This window comes from Toxorhynchites rutilus, chromosome 2, assembly GCF_029784135.1.
Source record: "Toxorhynchites rutilus septentrionalis strain SRP chromosome 2, ASM2978413v1, whole genome shotgun sequence".
In the NCBI taxonomy this organism is placed as follows: Eukaryota; Metazoa; Arthropoda; class Insecta; order Diptera; family Culicidae; genus Toxorhynchites; species Toxorhynchites rutilus.
Window position 1 is genome coordinate 37,474,277 of NC_073745.1, and position 20,583 is coordinate 37,494,859.

At 40.3% G+C, this 20,583-nt stretch overlaps 1 pseudogene; it reads left to right on the top strand.

Moving 5' to 3' along the window:
• The first annotated feature begins 511 nt into the window (after nt 1-511).
• The window catches only part of LOC129765667 (replication factor C subunit 3-like), a 99,073-nt pseudogene continuing 79,001 nt past the window's right edge, over nt 512-20,583 (top strand).

The following is a 20,583-nucleotide window of genomic DNA, read 5'->3' on the forward strand; positions in this document are numbered from 1 at the left end:
AGACATATTGTGAAAACACGCACCTTTGTGAAGGCATTCCGAAATATGTGAAAAAATTATAAACCACCTAAAACTGTGTGGAAAACAAGTAGAAGTAAAAAAATCGCCTGGCATCCATGAATACCACAGAATATCAAACCCACGTACACATAAACATCTATGGAGGAGAAACAAACTATAAACAAAACACACAGACCTATTTTGCATTCCTAAAAATAATGCTACCATCCGTTTGATGTACCGTCGATGGGGGCGAGACCAGGCCAAAACGGAGAAAGCCACTACTAACAATATCCCTACAAATACCGCGAATACTTCCGAAAGCTGCGAACCGCCTAGTAGGAGACATATCCTCAACACTCCCAACGCACAGCACTCAACTGCAGTACAAATAGTTACCGTTGAATAACTCACCAAAGTTTGATGTATTTACACATCAAACCCTGATGAATCACCAAACAACAAGCACCCGCACCACAGCTAAGCTCTATGCATCGAAAATAGTGAAAACATGTCTCCCACCAAACGGCTCACAGCCCTCAAAAATACCCGCCAAGACAATACCAACAGCAACCTCATTCGTTCCGGCCAAATCCCACCCCCATCGACGGTATGTGAGAATGAGGGGAAAATTAATAAACTTAACTGACGACGCCGCCGCCCGATCGGCTCAGCCTTGCAAGCAATTCCCTGTACGGCAGTACTACCGCTCCGCTCTCGTTATTTCCAAATAACACTCGAAGTATCTAACAGCTCTCTTCAAAATGAACAGTTTCTTCACACATACACACGCATCTAAGAGAAGAACGTCACAGGAACGGGGCAAGCCCGGGTGTTATATAAAAATGTTAAAGAGGATTGAAAAGAAATAAAGAACTTAGCTCTCGATGTGACCATCGTATAACGACTGCAAATTCTGCCTCGGTGATACATTCACTGCGATATATGCACACACACACAACCTGAACTAAACATGAGGAAAAAAAACGCAACAATTCTGAGCCTATTCGATGAATTCAAGTGACATAAAATTAACACCATCATATCTTGAATTTTCTAAAAAAAAAATCATCCGACTACAATTGAACATCGATTTTTAACGTAACTAACACAGAAACTCAACCGACATATTGTGATTTTCCCGCACGGCGGATAAAACCGAAACATGTGTTAACATGATTTTGCACGACAAAAAAAAACAAACGCGGAGCGAACTAAAATACGTCTACACCCGAAGACTGCCCGCTCGGGACTCGTCAATGATGAAAAGTGTACTATTTTGAACTTTTATAGTGAAAGACGTTTGCTATCTTGAAGAACAATGAGTTGAACTATAAAAAATGAGTGGGTTATATCTATGATATAACCGCAAGGTTCACGTGGAACTACCTTAGCTTAGCAATCATTCGTTTGTATTGATTAAATTCTTGATTGAATGAAACAGTTTCCAAATTCAATTGAGTTCAATATATTTGCTCTGTGAGTGAAAAAAATGAACAAATGCCGTGTAAAGTCAATTCATTTATTGTGATTGATTGTTCTTCGTTACAAGTAAATTTAATGACGGACCTTTTACGTTTGGTATGATGACTAGAACAAAATATATGTACGGAAGAATTATCAAACGTTTGATGAACCAGCCTAAGGCTGAAAATCTTTCCAATAAAGACAAAAAAAATTATCAAACGATTATTTTATTTTACATTTCCCTCTGAAGTTTACATCCCAAAAGTGTACATACTTCTCGAATCTCGAATTTGCTTGAAACTGGGAAGTTCATTCGCTTCTAGTGGCTGCACGATTTTCCCAGGTTCCTAAGTTTAGAAGATCATGTTAGGACAGACATATTCCACTCTGCACAAAGGCAAGCGAGGACAAAAGTACTCGCAGTTTGCATTTATTTGCAGAGCCGATTTCCCCAGAAACCTCGGTTTTGAAGTCTGTGTTAGGGAAACACATTTCAATCGGAACAAAAATACCCCCGATTTGTATGAATTCGCAATGCCGATTTCCCCACGCTTGATGGATTTGAAGTCTGTGTTAGGGAAACACATTCCAGTCGGAACAAAAATACCCCCGACTTGCATGAATTTGAAATACCGATTTCTCCAGGCACCTTGGTTTAGAAATCTCTATTAGGGAACACATTTTGGTGGGAACAAAAGCTCCCCCTACTTTCGTGTGTTCTTTTTCTTCTTTTTGGCTTTAAGAGAATTAAACTTTTCAGTTCACTCGCCTCTAGGCTCTTTCGTGTGTTTGCAATGCCGATTTCGCTGCTTGGTTTTAAAGTCTGTGTTAGAGAACATTTTTCGATGAGAACAAAAGTCCCCCTACTTTCATGTATTTGCAATGCCGATTTCCCCAAGGCTGCTTGGTTTTGATGGCTGTGTTAGGGAAACCGTAAATCGGGCCAATCAAAACGATGCAGTTAGGGCGTTTAGATAACGCCTAATATTTTACAGTTATTCAATTGTTTATCTAATGAAAAACAACATTTTGTTAGTTGCGATAGATGCGTAGAAATATTTCCTATCTAATGATGCAAACATCTCTCCTATCCAGTACGAAATGTTCGAGCTATAAGCATTCGAAATCTTTCATTTTTTCCTGCATGTTCTGTGTTTAGGTTTTCATTTTACCCTCCATATATTCCGGTTAGACGTAGTCCCACGTCAATATTCTTCGTAGAACGAGAATTGAATCCGTATGTGAGCGCTGGAAATGGGCATATTCCTTAGGGTGACCACTATGCACTCACTTCCCCTATTTACATTTCAAAATTTATACCATAATCATTCGCTTTACATACAGATCATTTTCCAATCGAAACACTCTCTGAAGTAGCTACAGTTCATCAAACTATTTTGCCACCCGCTCAATAAAATGTCGCTCACAGATCACGGAAAGCCACTTTCAGTACGAAACGGGCGGCTATAAACCGCATCACCTTCCCAGCGCTAGGAGCGATGCTTATGTGTCCTTTTGCACGCACGTGATTCGCCCCCAAATGGGATGTTTCCTTCCACACTGTTATCCCAAATATATCTTCGACAGGAACATTCACCACTATGGAACGATACATTGAACGAAACACGAAACTATGTCTCGTAAAATATGAACCATTTAGGTAAGTGATCACAGTGTTATGGATGATCCAAGACTCATGAGAATCTGTCTATTCTAGAGTACGTGTAAGCAATATGAATGAAACCGTATTCCTTCCATATGCATCGGATGACGTGATTTAGCTTGCCACGTACATTATCCGACATAGATGAGCGATATTTCCGCCATCATTCATAACATCCAAGATGTCGATCATTTCTCGCACAATTGGCATAACTACTGGCAGCATCAATCGGAAGCGAAAGTATGTTTCCCCCAACCACAAAACCACCAATCCGGACGCCTCGGTTTGGGGAAGTTTATAATTGAAAAAGTTGTTACTTCCTGCCAGCATCCGGCGATTGTTTCTGCGGTTCGTACTGATGCATGGGAAAGCAATTCAAATTTCAGGAGCCATTTAATGGGCATCGATTTATCGGCAGAGCGAGCGGCCGCGCCGAGGAAGAAGTTTGACTGGAAGGATGTCCAGCATATTGCTATTCACACAAGGCTGTTAAAATAATTGTTTCTTCATTGGATGTAGAGCTCGATTCAGTAAAAAAGTAGGACACAATAGCGGTTTTTATCGCAATTTTAAGAAGGGATATTCAATTTTTTTCCGATATGGTTCTGGTGAAACTGCGATTTTTCTGACGTAGGACTACGTCTTTGATTTCTATATAGGGGGTCACTTTATGTAAAATGTAACGTTTATTAAGAGTTTCCAAATGCATATTACGCAGAAACGTTCTTACGATATATGTTATAATATATACCATTAGACGGCAAATTTATCCACTAATTTTTTTGCCTGAAACATCAACAGTGGAAATAATAAAATAAGTGAGAAAATTTACAAATAAAAGAGGTATGTTTTGCGAGCGGATGCGAAGGTAAATCATGTATCATGCATTCTTTCATTCAACTTCGTTCCCTCGAATGTTGTATGCAACACAAAAATGTGTGCAATAATTCGTTATATCAAACAAATTAGTACGACTTTTTTCGGATGTAAACATGTTGAGATTTCATGCATCACTCAAATTTTATGCAAGATTTTATCAAAGTAACGAGCAAAGTGTCAGCCATACAATGATCGTTCGTTAATTAGGCCGGAAAATCAATGCAATTGTCGAATTTTCCTCGCTAACTGGACTGCAAAACAGCAAAAGCAACACTTCAAATTGAAGATGACATCTATTATTGATACATAACAGTTCGGCTGAAATGTTTATAAGGTAACACAGTAAAACAATTTTTTTTGCAAAATTCAATTACAGCGATTATAGCGATCTTGCAACTTTTCGATACCGTTTTTATAGTACTCTTTCGGTTTTTCCAAAATAAGCCTCAGTTTCGGTAATCACTTTATCATCGGTCTTGAATTTCCTGCCAGCGAGCATTCCCTTCAGGTCTGCGAACAGAAAATAGTCGCTGAGGGCCAGATCTGGAGAATACGATGGAAGCGGAAGAAATTCGAAGCCCAATTAATGCAATTTTGCATTTTGCAAAGTTTTCGTTGCGCGACACTTAGAACTTGTTCATTTCCTGGACATGGGAATAGCACATCTTCTAGTTGCCATTCGTACACCCAAACTAGCGTTGGCTGAAAACATATCATCTTTGGCAGAAATAATGCCATTTCGTGTGCTGGAGGGTCAAATGCGCAAATAATCAGCTGTTTTAATAGCTTAAAAAAGGTTTGTATGTATGGGATTGGGATTTGGGATTGTACCAAAAAAAGTCCGTACGACGCCAATGGGGATCGAACCAAAGCCGGCTGGAATGCAAAGCTCTTTCTCACGACCACACTATCCATATAGCTGCCAGTGCTGTTATATAAAAGCGTGATAATATTACACCTCATCATAAAATGAAGTTGAAAAGCCAATTTCATTTTTGATTTTTAATTCAAATGTGTCTCCTGTTTCGCTCGCTCATATTGGCTCTAGCATATATATATTATACAAGTGATTTACACGTATTGGGGTGTAGAACATTTTATGTTATTTTTCGGCTCATTTATTGTAATGAATCGGGATGCCATAACATGTGCTAAAAATTTACTTTGGGTGTATTTGCTCTCGTGCGCATCGGCTCTGTTCTGATGTAACAATCTCCTAGCTTTGTTGACGGTTTTGACCGAGTGTCGAGAAACGATTTTTCATAAACGGTCATTCTCACGATGTTTCATTTTTATCGCTGCAACTGTGTGCATATGTTAGACGCGTGTTTGATGCTTGTTGAATGGCGATGCACGGAAGATACCTCTCGTTAAATACTCAGTACAATGCGTGTATTGATATAAAGAAACAAATTGCGACATATGACCAATTAGTGTATTGTTCTCGTAAAGGCAAGAAAGAATCGTTGCTTCTCGAAATGATTCTACAAAACCACGCAAGCCAATTAAACCTTTTCAGGGTCCCCGGAACTTTTGACGTAGGACTACGTCTTTGATTTCTATATAGGGGGGTCACTCTACGAAAAATGTAACGTTTATTAAGAGTTTTCAAATGCATATTACGCAGAATCGTTCTAACGATATGTGTTATAATATATACCATTAAAAGGAAAATTTATAAAACTTTTTTTTTTCGCCTGAGACATTAATAGTGAAACTAATAAAACAAGTGAACAATTTAACAAATAACAGAGTTATGTTTTGCGAGCGGATGCGAAGGTAAATCATGTATTATGCATTCTTTCTCTCAACTTCGTTCCCATGAATGGTGTATGCAACACAAAATTGTGTGCAATAATTCGTTCTATCAAACGAATTAGCAAGACCTTTTTAATCAGATGCAGGATTTCATGCATCACTCAAATTTCATGCAAGATTTCATAAAAAAGACGGGTGGGTAATGTCGGGGACATAACCGGAGTGACGTAGGACTATACAAAGGGGACAGCTTTTGTTAAATATTTATTTTAAATATATTGTTTTATTTTCTTCTCCTACGTGAATACCTACCTATCTACCTGAAAACTGGATTAGTTTACTGTTTACTCTTTATGAATATGTTGATGGTTCTGAAAAAAACCTTTGGTGTTGTGTTTTTGTTATCACTCGATATCCCCATCTTGTTCGGCTAAACCTTTCTGTTTAGCGATTGCATTTGCCACTCGCCACAGCTTTCACAGTTGGAAAATTTCTTCCCATCCAGCTTGTGACATATTGTTTAACCTGTAATTGAACATTTGCGATGACAGTCGACTTTCAATATGGGGTCAAAATTTGGACCCCGAACTCTACGTTTACAAAAATGTCCAACTAAATATGTCGCATTACAGGTCCGTCCAATTAGTTAAATGTCGAGATAAGTGTAAATTACTGTACTTTCAATCTAGAAGCAATTTAAGAATTGGTGAAAATCAATAAGCTCAGAACAACTGCCAAATTCACATACTCATCATATCCTGGCAAGCAAATTATGAAAAAATTAATTTGTGTTTTATTATTATTTTGGATATTGTTTTAGAAAGCATTGAACCTAAACTCTTTTTTTGGAAGGTTTAATGGCCCTGAAAAGCGCCTTGTTTTATGGAATGGTTTCAATTTAGAAAACATAATACTCGTGGTTTTGAAAAAAAACCATTTCGAACGCCCTCGATGCCGCCTTGTTCTGGATTTGCCACCAAAGCAGATTGTTAAAAGAACAAACTTTTTTCTTCTGCTACCTGCTGCCGTTTTGCGATTGCGTTTGCCACTCGCCACTCGCTGCAACTACCTGTTGTCTTGAAGTCCACCGAATGTGTTCTGATCTGAATGCAGTTTTTCGTCGCGAGCAGCTTTGTCAGCTAGCTCAATCACTTCGGCGGCCGAAACTAAACACGGTTCGAGCGGGATTTTGCCTTTCCCTTCACTTTTCCTCCTTTGCCATGTCCAGACATGGCTGCTTGGGTTGGTTTGTTGATGTGTTTGTTTCTTTGTTTCTTTGTTTTTAAGAGGCTTTAAACTTTGCAGTTCGTTCGCCTCCAGCCCAGTGAAGAGCCACAATAAAACCAGTCCAGAGGGGACTGGCGAAAGGGAAACCAACAAAATCACTCATCAGACCCGTCCGCTCGACTCTCGGTTAAAGAAGAAGGTAGGAAGGGATCCTATGCTTCATAAGATATTTAATATATGCTGTAAAGAAAAGTAAAAATTTTACTGATCCGAGGACCAAAGCAGTAACGAAGCACAAGTGACCTAGCGAAAGGCGTGCTCCAAAGCCAAAAAACAAAACGGCCCCTCTCAGGAGGATAGGAAGGAAAGGAGTGGAAAGGATTTGGGTGGGATTAGTGGATTGGGAGGGGGTGGGAGTGGTATGGGAAGGAAAGAGGGGAGGAGTAGGTGTGGGGTGGGGTGAAATGAAATGAAATACAGTTTGAATAGATAATAAAATATAGTGGTTTTGAATTTAATGGTATATAGTATAGCTGAAAAATGGAGAGGTTTATTTAATGAATTTATTCTCCTTGGTGAGTGTGGCTGTAGGAATAGGAAGTTGATTAAAGTATAATGTAATGGATAGAAGATAGATGTGGGTATGAAAGTATATATTATATTATTTGTTATTTAATATTATTGAATGCGTGTATATACATGTATGAATACCTTCCTTCCGACCCGTACATACATGTGTATACACACATAAACACGCATACATGACTGTGAAGTGGCGAACTTTAATAAGCACTTTCCAAGGTATTTAGTATTTCGGTTTAGATTTTACCAAAGAAGTCGGTTTCTTTCAGAAACGCAATTAAATTGGTTTCTTGGGTCTCGTCTCTACTGAGGATATCTCGGAGACTCTGACCTATGTTGTGTCGGACTCGAGCATCTTTGGTATGTTGACATTCAAGTAAAAGATGGCTAACGGAAACCGGAGCTTCGTTGCAAGCACATTGGGGTTTTTTTGGCTCTGCAGAACAAGTGTGAGTGGGTGAAGTTAGTGTGCCCAATTCGAAGACGGGTAAGGACTTGCCTTTCCCTACTATTGAGGCGGTCATCCCAAGGGAGAGTGGAATTTTTAATTTTATGAAGATGAGTGGGACGGCTGTTTATCCAGCCTATGTCCCAGCTTTCACGGACTTGCTGTTTTACCCAGCGGACAATGTCAGATGGAGGACAGGGCATGTCTGGGGGATCTATTTTGCTGCCCTTGCCGGCCTGTATGTCGGCGGCTGTGTTTCCACGGATTCCTGAGTGACCAGGAACCCAGCAGAAGGAGATGTTTTTATTTGAAGCAGCCTCTTCTGTTTGCTTAATCCATGGGTGTTTGCTGTTTCCACTCAGAAGATCGTGGAGACAGCTAGCTGAGTCTGAGAATATTGTGGTAGGAAGAAACTCATGGGTGCATTCTTGGGTAGCTATTAAAAGGGCGAAAGCTTCCGCACTGAAGATGGAGCATTGCGGTGGAAGAGAAAAGCTACCAGTGTATCTACTCTCAAAGACTCCACATCCAACTCCATCGGCACTGACTGAACCATCTGTGTATACCTGGTGGTTGATTTGAAAATTGGATGCAACGAGGTTATTGAAGCAGGCTTTGACTTTTGGAGAAGGGTCTCCCGCTCGAACTGTCTTGAGAAGTTCAAGGTTAATGTTCGGCGGTTTGACGTTCCAATTTCTTCCCGTCGCAGATGAACGTTCACATATATCGGGAAGATCTTTGTTCGTGAGATTTTTGAACCATGTTTTAGCTCTATGTATTAATGGGACATTGTGGTCGCTTTCGGGGAGTGACAAGTGACGGATGGCTTTATTGGTGATGGCTTTTGTTACCAGGTGGGTGAAGGGAAGTTGCCCACTTTCTGCCATTACAGCAAGAGTGGGACTGGTGGGAAAAGCGCCAATTGCGAGCCTAATTGCTTTATTGTAAATTGGTTGAATGGTGTTTAACACCCTGTCCCCTCCACGGCTGAAGGTGCCTATTCCGTAAAGGATTTGTGGGACCAACCAAACATTTACAACATTTAGCAACGTCTTTCTATGACCAGAGGCTAGGTTGCCTGCGATAGACTTGATGATGTTCAATTTCTTTCTGGTGGCTATTTTGGTCTTTTGGGAATGTGATAGGAAGTTGAGTTTCTTGTCGAAAGTAACCCCTAGTATTTTCAATGTCCTCATTGTAGGGATCGGGATTTTGTTGAGCTGAAGATAGGTTCTCCTTCTGAGAGCTTTTCCGATATGTATGTGTTTGGATTTCTCCGGGGAAATTTTAAAACCTGTTTTTAGAGCCCAGTTTTGGATGGAGTCTAAGGTTTTTTGAAGCCTCTTTCTCTGAATTAAGCCGAAGCAGCTCGTAGAGATAAGAGTGATGTCATCTGCATAGACTATGACCTTTATATGGTCCGGGATAATCTCGAATAGAGATTGCATGGCAATGTTGAAGAGGGTTGGTGAAAGTGCTGAGCCTTGTGGGAAGCCGTTTTCTGGGATTTTTAGAGAAGATTGGTGGTTGTTAATAACGGTTTTGAAAGACCGGTTTTCTAGAAAACTTTTAACGAAGAGACCTAATCTCCCACGAATCCCCCAGTCGAAAAGGCTTTTCAGCACTGGGTACCTCCATGCCCGATCGAAGGCCTTGGATAAATCCAGGGAAACAATATCAATGTGGTGTAATTTTTCAGTTGCGTCGTCTAGGATTTTTTCGATTGCTACAAGGCAATCTTCTGTACCTTTTCCCGCACGGAAGGTGAATTGTCTGGGATCAATCAGCTTATTTGACTCTAGAAAAGTCGTTAAGCGTCGATTGACCATTTTTTCCAAGACTTTCCCAACACAACTTAGGAGAGTGATGGGGCGGAAATTGTCAAGAAGATGGTTGTTCATGTCTGGTTTCGGGATACAGATCATTAAACCCTCTTTCCAGCAACTGGGGAGGGTTCCACTGTCCCAGACTTTGTTGAGGAGCTTCAGAAGTGCTTTTTTCCCGAGATGGGGTAGATTCTTAAGCATAGGGTAGCTAATGTCATCAGGTCCTGTGGATCCTTGTTTGACTTTGTTCAGTACCCAATCGAGCTCTTTGAGGGAGAGGTTTTTGTTGAAGTCAAATTCCACATCGGTATGAAAATCGATGGGAATTCTTTCGCATTCCGTTTTGTGGGTTAGAAAGGTTTGGTCGTAGTTTTGATTGGAGGAGGCGGAAGCAAAGAAATCTCCAAACGCCTCGGCGATGATTTTCCGGTCATTGGTGTATTGACCGTTAATTAGAAGAATATATTCTTTGCTTCTTTTCTTTCCATGAAGCCTGCCAATCTTACTCCATAAATCCTTTGTTGACGCGTTGGGATTAATTTCGCTGACGAATTTAACCCAACTGTTGTGCTTGGCTGTGTTGATAGCAGTCTTAGCTTCTTTGCGAGCCCTTTGGAACTCTGCAAGCAGAGTGGGTCTCAGTGGGCTGTCCGGATGGGCCTTTCTTAATTTGCGTAGGGCCTTACGTCGACCTTTGATCGCTGCCTTCAGCTCAGGCGACCACCATGGGACACATTTCCTGCCAGGGATGCCACTGGTTCTAGGGATGTGCACCATTGCAACTTCTAGGACAACTTTGGAGAATTCCTTGGCTGTCCAATCTCGTTTAGCGGAGAGGCGGTTTTCAATGTCAAACTGATAGCCAGCCCAGTCAGCGTATTCAAATTTCCATCTTGGCCTTGTTGAAAACTCTGGAGAAGTTTGGCCGAAGGAAGTGAAGATTGGAAAATGATCGCTTCCGCAAGTATCATCGTGGATGTTCCAAGAAAGTTTTGAAGATAGTTTGTCTGATACTATAGTGAGATCGATGGCTGAAGTAGTACCAGAATAATGGATTCTGGTGTGTTGGCCGTTGTTAAGAAGGAGAAGAGAATGGTCGGATATGAAATCCTCAATGATGGATCCTTTTCGATCGAGGTATGCACCTCCCCAGGCGTATGAGTGGGCGTTGAAATCACCCATAAGCATGATTGGGGCGGGAAGTTGGGCGAATAGATGGTCCAGTTGGCCGCGTAGAGTGTTCGGATCGGAATCATTAGTGATGTAGATGCTAACGACGGTGATTGGAAAGGGGTGTTTAATGCGCACTACCACTGCCTGAAGATCAGTGGTAATGGGAAGAAGATCATGTGGAGTGCCATCTTTGATTGCGATTGCAACTCCGTTTTTTGAGGGGTTGGGACCCTCTTTGAAATATGTGATATATTTTGAGATGAAGTGTTTATCGAAGTTGTTTGGAGTCATAGTTTCTTGAAGGGCTATGACTGTGGGATTAGAGTTTGAAATAAGCATTTTCAGTTCTAGAATATTTCGTCGGATACTTCTGATGTTCCATTGTATCCCGAATTTCTGTGTTGGAGTGAATGTGTTGGTGTTTTTAACTCTAATTCCTAAGTCTTAATTGTGTGTATGTTTGAACTATTCAAAGAGAATTAGTTCGATGGTCCTTTACCCTTGGAAAGAGAAGCTTTCTTTGAGGTATTGGTGTTGTTTTTGTTTGGTGTAGAAGTCTTTGGAGTGTTTGTTGTGTTTGTGTTGTTTTTTGTTGAATGTGCGTTGCTGTTGTTGTTATTGTTGTTTTTTGTTTGATGTGTGTTGTTGTTTTCTGTTGGTGTTGTGTTGTTATTTGTTGGTGGTGTAGTTCTTTGTTCATTCTTAGTTCTTTTCTTGTCCTTGTTTGTTTGGATTTCATCTTCGGATTTTTGATCTGAATCTGAAGATGATCCTTTCGCCATTTTTCTTTTATTTTTATTTTTGTTTGGAACATCAGAAGTGTCCATTGAAATGACTGATTCGTTTTCAGATTCCGTTGTTGAGCTGTCGGTTGTCGACTCTGTCATGGAAGTATCGATTGTAGTGTCAATTGGGGGAGTGCTTTCGCGGCTAGAAGAGGCCGAAGCGGCCGAGGCGCAGTTACATTTGCAGTTGCAGCTGGGTGTTGGCTTTTGCAAGTTGGAGAGTCTGTCTTGCAGAACACTTGCAAAAGTTGGTCCATTATTTTGACCGTTGTGTTTTTCTTTCGCCTCTTTGTAGGAGATACCATAGTCGATTCTGATTTTTGTGATGTTGTTCTCGGTTTGCCATACGGGGCATTTCCTATTCGAAGAGGAATGGTCCCCTTGGCAATTCAAGCAAAATGCTGAAGCGTTGCAGGTTTTAATTCCATCCTTTTGTTCTGGATGTTCCTGTCCACAATTTCGGCAAAGCGGGTTCTCGCGTTTGCATCGTTTGCTAGTATGTCCAAATTTGTAACACTTAAAGCATTGCATTGGGTTGGGGTAGAAATTTCTAGTCCCAGCCCGAATAAATCCAAAATTAATGAAATCGGGAACAACAGTTCCACGAATCGTCAAAATAAGAGTGGCAGTTGGTACAACAATATTGTTCTCCTTTCTGGTGATGCGCTTGACATCGATCACACCTTGATCGGAAAGCTCTGTCACCAGTTCGGATTCTTTGATGTCCATGACATCACGACAAGTAACAACACATTTGCGTTGGTTAAGGGTTGGGTGGTAAATCACTTCAATAGGGGTTTCATCAATTAATTTGTTGATTAAGAGGAGCTTACCAATGATATCTTCGTCCTTGGCCGTAAGGATATATTGCGTCCTCTTCTTGTCGTCTCGTTGCGGTCGCGCTGTGTAGTACTTCTTTCCTACAGCGTTGGCGATCGTCTTACTCACGACGAACGGGTTAGTCGGAATCACGTTCTCTCCTGTGGCACGTAGTAACAGGATCTGTAGGTTGCCGTTCAGTGGATCGGCCCATCTTGGAGCAGTACGTTGGGTAGGTTTACCCTCGTACAAATTTGTAGCCCGGCCTCCCGGAGGCCCGGAGCTACTGGAAGCCATGCTGTTGTCAGGCTATCCCCTAGGTATAGCCGACAAGTGGGTTAATCTTCAGATGAAAACACTGAGAAATTTTGTTGGGTCTTTACACTTGGGGATATGTGTCCAGAAATTCGCACTTTTTAGCAAGAGCACAGAACCACCAATTATCGCGAATAAACTTCCAAAATTATTTTAAAACTGTTTTTCCTACTGTCACTTCACTGTCTGTATGCGCGTGTTATTTCTTTTTTTTTTTTTTTTTTTTTTAATTATAACTAGAGATCACTACAATCACTACAAAATAATTGGCAACACTCCCCGGAAAAAGGGGGCGTGGCGTCAGTGACGCCGTAAAAAGCGCGCGCTTTTCCGGTTTGCCGGTAAGCGCCCGCTCTCCACGGTCGAAACGAGCTATTGCCTTTTCCCGCTCTCCTTCTGCTGCCACTTAAAGATAATTAAAAATAACTCCTTCGGAATCGCCAGGGGGAGACGTCCTAGTCCGCTGTCCAAAACGCCAAACTGCCGAGCTGAAAAAAACGTGACCTTCTCGGTCGGAGGTTAAAATCAGTATGGTTGATGTGTTGTGATGCGAACTGATGTGGTGTACGGCTTGAAAGAGAATGATCGTTACGGCAGCGAAGCGGGGATTTTTAAGCTGACTGGCTGGCTCGAGAATTACGCATGTGTGAGACTGCGACCAATGTTTCCCTAATTTTTTTCTTTTTCCTTTCCAATCGTGCTTCATTCTATTTCGCTGCTGCTCTGGTTGCCCGTTTTGGTCGGTACGATTTGAGGAGCACAAAATGGACCAATCAAAAATGGGCACATAGTGCATTTGGGCAATGCTTGATATTTCACAATCATTCAATTATTTATCTCAAGAAAAATGAAATGTTATTCGTCATGATAGATGCGTAGATATATTTCCTATCAATTGATGCAAAAAACTTTGCGATCTATTGAGAAATGCTCGAGTTATAAGCGTTCCAAATCTTGCATTTTTTCCTACTTGTTCAGTGCCTAGATTTCCATTTCACCCCCTATATCTTCCGGTTAGACGTAGTCCTACGTCAAAAGGGAAGGAGGAAAGTGTCATATAGTGATCGTTCGTGAAATCAAAACAATTACGAATTTTACTCGCTAACTGGACTGAAAAACAGCAAAAGCAACAAAATAGAAGATGACATCTATTATTGATACATAACTGGTTTGCAGCCTAGCTAACGTACATCCTGTTATTGATAAGTCCAGTTGAAGATAGTCCAGTTAGCGAAAGACTTCTGTATATGACGGGGTGACGAACATCTTAAGCGAGTGTCTTCCGAGCGAAAAATTATATCAATACTAGGAGGATGGCAACGATTATCATGCGAGGAATTATTGAGATCGGTATTACATCACATCACAAAAATAAAACGAAATGAAATAATTAATAATCATCATATCCATAATTCTCAATGACTCATTTTCATCTATGATAGATTGAGAAGTAGAACCAATACGATTCCATTGTGATAGTTTGCAAACGAACATTATTTCACCGAAACAGCTACTTCTCCTGATGCCTTAGAATAATACTAATAATAAGAATAAGACAATGGAAAGAAATCACAATACCATAACTATCAATTAAAAATAAAGCAACCTCATGATGTCATGTGTTTTTTACCTTGAAATATCACGAAATCGTAAGTAATTTATAACTTGTGTTTTGTTTCTTTCCCATAAACTTCATATTCAATGTAACCAATAACGATAGAATTTTTTTTTGTCTACCGAACTATATATAGTTCATCTACCATTCCACTCTGTTATGAGGGTAATATTTATTCAAAGAAAACTAGGGTTTAATGTGATATATTTGATTATCTGAACCGGCCCACTAGTTCGAAATTTATGAATTTTTGGAAAATGTTACGGATCACCCTAAAATGAAAATGGAAACCCTAATGAAAAAAAAAACCGGCAGATTTTTTATGCTGCATACAAAATTTCTCGTGCCGAAACGTTGAAAGTGTTGCAGAATATATTTGGTGACTCAACTATGTCGAGAACACGAGTGTATGAATGGTATATGGCATTCAAAGGCGGCCGCGAAGAGACGAACGATTTGCCACAGCAAGGACGAGCTTTTAAACAAATAAAAATAACGACACCGTAGAAGGAATAAAATCAAAGAAATCAAAGAAGGAAGAAAGGAGTTAAATTTTCTTCAAAAATTGCATCGCATTCAAGTGGCTGGAGACGAATGATCAAATTATGAACCCACGTGCATCCAACACATAATTATTGGCGACGAGACAGTGATTTTTTTCCTATTTCAGAGATTCAAATTATCGTTTCGTGCCTTTTTGGCAGCATTTAACACATAAAAACTAATTCGCTGCGTGAACTGAAGGTAATTCCTGAATACAGCTACAAAAAGTCTTTCCATGACTGGATTATTCGTTGGAAAAAGTGTATTGCTTCGGGAGGGGTCTATTTCGAAGGCGATAATAGTAATTTAAATAATAAATAAAACATTTTCTTTTAAAACATTAGTTCTCGGTATATATTTGACAGAATTAAGAAGTAACTTTGCAAAAATGACTCCTTTAGAAAGGGGTCAAAGTTTTTTTTTCATTTCGTTAGAATTTTAACACGAAAACTATTAGACCTGCTAAATTTCGATCAAAGAATCAAATGTTGAGAATTATTAAAATTTTCATTAGAAAATAATGAAAAAATGTTATGCAAAACCACACTGAAAAAAAAACTAAAAAGAGAAATTCACTTTCCTTAAAAACGTACCGTTCAGAAGTTTCCTTGCCGGTGGCCATTGGACCATTGATAGCATGAGAAGCCTCGATAGAATTCACAGTAATGAAGCAGTAGCTTTATTCAACACCTACATTTTTGAAGGTAGGATCATAGCACACATAAAAACCTATTTCTAGTTGACCATTATGTGTTATTAGTTTTACTCCCATTTGAATAACACGGTATAGGATAAGACAAACCATTGGCCAAAAACATAAGGGTTAAGAATCGGACTGTAGCAAGACGGAAATTATATAACCCAGGTGATCATTTAGGTTAACATTGAAAAAAAAAACTGTTACCGGCCGATGCTTTTATATTGAAGTCTTGGGAAAAGACAAACAACAGAAATAATTTGGTTTCTAATTGGCTCCATTACAACACCTTCATCTTGAGTCAGCGACGTCATTTAACCTGAATCCACAACTGATCTTCCCTAATACTGATATAATTATTTCATCTAAGAAATAACGGATATGATACGCACACGTAACGTGGATGAATAAAATACGAATGAACATCGTGTGGATCGCTTACCTGTCACCATTTTCTCCGATTTAAGGCAGTATTCTAGTTTAGAAATTTGAAAAAAAAACAATTTTTTTTTCCCTTCATATTTCTGTAGTTAAGGCATTGAAGAATATACACTGGAAAGGACTTATCGAAAATCCTATTATTTATCGAGCAAGAGCCATTTTAGTGATGCAGTATCTAACCTCGTACGGCCATTACAATGAACTTCAAACGTGTTTTTCCCAAAACTAGTTTTTTTCAAACTGGCGTACACGATATACCAAGTTCTACTGAATCGATTTATGTCGAATTAATATGGATACAATCTGCAGACACCCTCTCACTTCATCAGGTCTTAACTATTCTAGTTATGAAATATTTTTTCTCCGTGCAATTTTTGTTTTATTGATAAGATAGATGAACAAATTACGATATAATGGTAGTAAAAATTTTCTTTGTTTTATTTTTACGGAGCTCGAAAAAACGTCCGAAATTCGTGTCTCTACACTAGAATACCCCCTTAATTACAAAAAAAGCACGAATTTCGAAAAACAAAACAGTTGATACTGGAAATATAATAGAGGGGTACATAGTTCTTTTTTCTTCGCTCCCTCAAAATGAAGCGAAAGATATATTGAAAATCTATATAAATCCGTAGGTGGTTCAAAGAAATATAATAATAAAAGGTAACAACAAGTTAGCTTTAATTGAAGGTTTATACAACCATTTCGGATTGTTAGTCAATATAATAACGTGTGAATTACGATAAGATAGTATTGTTAGGTGAATAAAAATTTGAGCGTTCGAAAAACATGAAAAAATATGTTTTTGTGGTAAACGATCGCACCTGCAATCCAATATATTGTATTTGCACTGTCGCATGATATTATTACAAAGAAACACCGGAGGCCCATGTTTAACCAAGATGGTTTTTACAACCAGTAACATACTGAATCTAATATTCACTCAATGGCAAAGCTAATTGCAATCGTGTGAATACCACGGTATAAATTTTTTCCATGAATAGATCCCGTCTATTTGAGCACAGAGATTCTCTTTTGTCACGCACCATTCATCCGCTCCTCTTATCCATTACGGAAGTGGTCCGCAAAAAGAACCTTCATTCGAGTCCTCCTCATGCAATTAAAAGCTTAACATGCTCATATTACAACAGAAATAATTTAACCGCAAGAAAGTCAGAAGGTCCCATGTGGCCTTAATGGCGACCCGGATTTCCGCCGCCGCCGCCACCCGCCATTTGGATGAATGTCAAAGAATCGGAGCGTCGAGAAAATATACACGTCGTATCCCACAGCACTCGTCGTGAAATTGCTTCGGAAATGAGCCCTGCCGGCTGGTATAAAACTTGTTCATGCTGAGAAGAAGAAAAAAAATCTCTGCTCTCGTAAAAAGGTAAACAGATGTAAAACTGAGGTTTAGTAAAATTAAAACTGTTACGGAATGGCGTCGGCGTTGGGCGCCGGTGAAGGGAAACCAAGGCTGAAGGAAGGTGCTTTCAACAGCTGAGATCTTTCTTGGAGATATAAAATGGGGGTTGATTTTCCTGCAGACAAGCTGTAAAAGTTACAGAATAAACATCCGGTATCAGTGCGATAGACTGTGTCAGTATGCTGCGGACAATGTTGGGTGCGTTGTTTCTATGGGTTGCTTCCCGGTGATACGGGTTAACAAGTTGATTGGATGATACCTGGAAAGTTCTCGAAACCATTGAAATAATTTTACTCGAAGAGTTGGACTGAATGGAAAGAATTCTATTGTACAATAATATTTGTTCATTGTAATATTGACATACACTGTCTGATTTAAAAGCATATTTGTATTATATTAGGCTGTCAAAAAAGTCCTGTGGTATTTTTTTTTTGAATTTTCATTTGTTCATAAAATTAGTTACAATCATCTGTTTTAAGTCAAATATGCGCCGTTTTGTTCGATGACTTGTTCCCAACGAGATGCCAACTTCATAATACCCCTGTTATAGAAGCTCGCTTCCTTATTGGCAAAAAACTCGGATAGCCAATTTTCACAGGCCTCTTTTGTGGCTAACTTCTGACTACCTAGCTCGTTCGCCATGGACACAAAACAGGTGGTAGTCACTTGGTGCAAGGTCCGGACTATACGGCGGATGCAAAAGAACCTCCCATCCGAGCTCCCGGAGCTTCTGGCGCGTCACCAAAGAAGTGTGTGGCCTGGCGTTGTCTTGATGGAAGACAATGCGGCCTCTGTTTATCAAAGATGGCCTCTTTTTCATGAGTGCTACCTTCAAGCGGTCGAGTTGTTGTACAGGGAAGCAGCTCATAATAGATTATTCCTTGACAATCCCACCAAACACACAGCAGAACCTTCCTGGCCGTTAATGAGGGCTTGGCCACCGTCTGAGCCGCTTCAGCGAGCTTCGACCACGACCGTTTGCGCTTCACGTTGTCGTAAGTGACCCACTTTTCATCGCCAGTCACCATCCGCTTCAGAAACGGGTCGATTTTGTTGCGATTCAGCAGCGATTCACATGCGTCGATACGGTCAAAGATGTTTTTTGCGTCAACGTGTGTGGCACCCATACATCGAGCTTCTTTGTGAGTCCAAACTTCTTCAAATGGTTAATAACGGTTTGATGACTTATCCCCAGCTCTTGGCCGATGCTACGGCTGCTACTATGCCGGTCTTTCTCGGCTAATTCAGCGATTTTGTTGCAATTTTCGACGACAGGCCTTCCGCAGCGTGGCGCATCTTCGTCGACCTCTACACCAGAACGAAAACGTTGAAACCATCGTTGTGCGGTGGAAATGAAAACTGTATCGGGTCCATAAACTGCACAAATTTTATTGGCAGCTTGAGATGCATTTTTGCCTTTGTCATAGTAGTACTGTAAAATATGTCGGATTTTCTCTTTATTTTGCTCCATATTTGCGACACTATAACTCACGAACGACTTTGGTTAAGACACTGTCAAGGACTATATTATAGCCTATATATAAATACCTTTCCAACAAGCTATAGTATGACTCGATACAATGAATACAACTAGAACTACGCGCTTACAACGACACCTCGCGGAAATACCGCAGGACTTTTTTGACAGTCTAATATGAAATGTTCATATTGGGTTGGGGAAAAAGAAATGTCGTATATTGGCAATATATGGCAACACTTAAACATATCTTGTGTTGTACATATTGCATCGGGTTATACTATACGGCTATTTAAAGACGACAATCTGTGCAACAAGTGTCGTTTTGACAGTGTTGTGATTGTCCTTTTCAGTCTCAAGTTATAGCGCGTCAAAGATGGAGTCCACCAAGCAAGAAATTCGCCATATTTTACGTTTTTACTACCTGTGAGGTAAAACTGCAACTAAGGCGGCCGAAAAAAAATCGTGTTGTTTATGGACCCGATACTGTAACGATTCGCACAGCACAGCGTTGGTTTGATCGATTTCGTTCTGGTGTAGTGGCTGTCGACACCCCGTACTGGTAGGAAACCCCGTATCGTCGTGGAAACCGATAAAATCGTTGAAATCATCCAATTAGACCGGCATGTGAGCACTCGTTCGATTGTCCAGGAACTGGGTATAGACCATGAAAACGTTTGGAACCATTTGCAGAAGATTGGATTCCAAAAAAAGCTGGATGTATGGGTGCTACACGAGTTGACGCAAAAAATCTTTTAGACCGAATCAACGCCTGCGATGCACTGCTGAAACGGAACGAACTCGACCCATTTTTGAAGAAGATGGTGACTGGTGATGAAAAGCGGATCACGTACGACAACCTAAAGCGAAAAAAGTCGTGGTCGAAGCGCGGTGAGCCGGCCCAAACCATCGCCAAGCCCGGATTGACGGCCAGGATGGTTTTGCTGTGTGTTTGGTGAGATTGGAAGGGAATCATCCAATATGAGCTGCTCAACTATGGCCAGACCCAAAACTCGGTTCTCTACTGTGAGCAGCTTGACCGTTTGAAGCAGGCGATTGACCAGAAGCGGCCAGAAATGATCAATAGGAATGGTTTTGTTTTCCATCAGGACAACGCTCGGCCTCATACATCTTTGATGACCCGCCAGAAGCTACGGGAGCTCGGATGGGGTGTCCTATTGCACCCATCGTATAGTCCGGACCTGGCTCCAAGTGATTGCCATCTCTTCCGGTCCATGCAAAACGCTCTTGGTGATACTAAGTTGGCATCAAAAGAGGCTTGCGAAAACTGGCTGTCTGAGTTTTTTTGAAAATAAGAAGGGGTGGTTTCATAAGGGGGTGATAATGAAGTTGCCTTCCAAATGGCAACAAGTTTGTGAACAAAACGGTGCATATTTGACTTAAATTGAATAATTTTAAGTATGTTACATAAAGTGTCAAAT